General features: G+C 37.4%; 1 pseudogene; it reads right to left on the reverse strand.

The window, feature by feature from the left end:
• Window positions 1–1,978: 1,978 nt before the first annotated feature.
• On the reverse strand, window positions 1,979–2,585 carry LOC149997483 (FGFR1 oncogene partner 2 homolog pseudogene; annotated as a pseudogene).
• Window positions 2,586–2,886: the final 301 nt, after the last annotated feature.

A 2,886-nucleotide genomic window follows, 5' to 3' on the forward strand; every position in this document is an offset into this window, starting at 1 on the left:
GCACGACCCATGGACATGAACTAAGAGGGGTGGGATTGCTGGAGGAAAGCAGGGTACTGGGCAGAGGGGAGGTAAGGGGGGGAAAACTGGAACTACTGTAACAACATAATCAATAAAATATACTTAAAGAAAAGAAAAAACAGGCTCCTATACACTACATACCTTCAACCTAAATTTAAGGTTCTGCTTTAAAAAAAACAAAATATGGGTTGGAAAACTGTTGCTGTTCACCAAAGTAAGTGCACCGAGATCTTCAAATTATATCCAATTAAATGGACAAAGAATAAATTAATTCTACTTATTTGTTTATAAAAATAATTGTTTATCATGTAACGTTTTATAATAGAGCTGCCTCAATGAACTGCCTCAGACCTAATATCAACTGTGCAGCTTATTTGCTTTAACTCCAACTTGGGATAAAAAGTATATGAATGAATGCGCCATCAAAATAAAAGATATTTTCCCCAAAACCCAATAGAAACTTAAAAAATAAAATAAAAACTGCCATTTATTTATAAAATATTAAGGCCTCTGAATGAGAAAAAAATCAATTTAATGTTTGGGTCTATAGCTTTTTTTTCTATTCAATCAGCCCCATCAACTCCACTTACCCCAAATACTGAAAAGCTGTTCTGAATTTTATCAATATATGAAATTGTACATAAAATTTGCCATGTAAATATTTATCAAATTATATACTTAAAAGTGCATTTTCTGTTGTGGTAATTTAATATGTATTTACTATAAATGAGTATAATATATTTAATCATATACGACACTCTTCTTTTATCGTTTTATAATTACCGCAAAATAAGAAAAATATAGGGTTCAATTTATGTAAAAGCACATTTCTTATTTCTGGTGGCTTTTAAAAATTTCACACTGGATATATATTTTGTAAAAATAAAACAAGTACTTTTAATTCCATATACTTTTTAACCTCTCTTTTGACTGAAAGGTTATAAGGAAAATCTTTAAGTTATGAGAATGAGATGGTGATTAAGAATAGATCCAGAAATTATTTTTGAAATTTTAATTTACTTTTCTGTATTTCTTAATAGTAATTACTTTTTTAAAAAGTTTCTATAAGGCAGAGAATTTCTCAATTTACTTGGAAATAACCATACCTAGCTTGCTATGGCAAAGATTTCAACTCTGTTAGGTAACTGATTACATGATATCCTTAAAGGTCAACTAGAGAAGAGAAAAAGTTCTCATCTTCATTAGTGATTTAGAACCAAAACTTATTCTTTCAAAAGAGTCGTTTAACCTACTAAATATGTCTCTTATAAGACCTTCTTTTTAAGAAAGTATCATTCTTGAATGATATTTCATATACTTAACAAGTTATGAACAGTTGTTAGTTGAGTATTAATTATGCTATATTAGCTAAAGTTAAACTATGTCATTTGTTTATGGTGCATGTAAAACATTCCCACAGCCTTTCAAACTGAGTTTTCTTTGACAAACATGAATGGGAAGGTAGGTAAGCATTAAAGCTGAAGTCTCATGATACATAAGCTAGTTGTTAACTTTGCCACCAAACAGGGAAGATAAAATTTAATACCAAGTTCTTCCATTCACCAAACTGTGGCAAAACCTATATTTTAAAATTGGGATAATTTTATGAATTCCCAAACATTTACTGGGAATATTCCTATTTATCTAAGTATTATTCAAAAAGCCGACAGCACTACTGAAAGTTCTTAATGTGTTCAGCAGTCACTGTGAAAATCATCTTATTCATTCACCAATTAACGAAGTCTGCTTTTCAATTACATTTTGGAATAAAGTCTATGACCATAAACTATGCATTGTTCATTACTATCTCTTAAAAATGTCATTGCCAGTGTACTGTACATATTATAGGGGGAAAAAGGTAGCTTGAGATAGATTTTTCTGTTAATTCACTCCCTTCAGGAGGCCAGGCCCAGGGGTTGTTCGGAGCCTTGTGAGAAGCTCACAGACTCGGACCCCTTCAGCCCTTCCTCAGACGCAGGCCAGCTTTGGTCACTGACGCTGATGAAGACATACTTTCTGACACATCGGTTTTTCTAAGGTTCAAACATGATTCTCCAGCTTTTGGAAGAATTGCTCTCAGCCTTTGTTTTCTTGTTCAAGGTGAAACATTCTTTCCTGTTCCTGCCACCCTGTTGCTGCTCGTCAGTTTCCAGGGTTTTTCTCGTTACTGCTGCCCGTTTGGTTATCTGGTCGAGATGTGCCTGTGATTCCTTGGAGCGCTGCTCTTTTAGCTTCGTTAGTGTGCCTGGCTCCCTTTTATTTGCAGACCATGAGCAATCTAAACATCTGCTCCCCATACCGAGTTCCGCTCCTCCAGGGATGTATGCAAGTCTGTTGTCTTGCTGCAGTTCTCTGACTTGTCTGTTTTCTTGATGGATTCCCGTATCTAATGTAGACCGTGGTCAATGTCTTGCAATTTTATTAAGTTCTTGAATTGCTTCCTGATGTTGCTTCACCACTTACACTGGCTTGTGGTCCACTCAGTCAGAGATTCTGTTGCGTCATCATGACCTCTCAGCCTTTCACTTGGCACTAGCAAGTGCCTTCTCAATTGAGCAACTCATTTCTAAATACCCTGTTCTCAGTTCCTCACAGGGATTGCCTGGGGTGATGAGCGCTCAAAGCCTCTGTCAATGGCTCTGCGCTCAAGGGAAGAGACTCCTGTCGCCTGCTGAGCTTCTTTAGCGAGCAGGGGGCAGATCCCAGCAAAGGCAGTGCAGGGGGCAGGGGCAGCTGGAGGGCAGCGGGGCTCAGCCCCACCACTGGCCCAGGGAGCCCCTCCGCCTGGGGGCCTCTGAGCAGCGCTCCAGCAGCACTCCGATCTGGCGAGCCTGTCTTGAAGTTTAGCCGAGGGTTATAATCTGT

Source organism: Furipterus horrens, unplaced genomic scaffold (genome assembly GCF_987537825.1).
Source record: "Furipterus horrens unplaced genomic scaffold, mFurHor1.1.pri manual_scaffold_11, whole genome shotgun sequence".
NCBI classification, from domain to species: Eukaryota; Metazoa; Chordata; class Mammalia; order Chiroptera; family Furipteridae; genus Furipterus; species Furipterus horrens.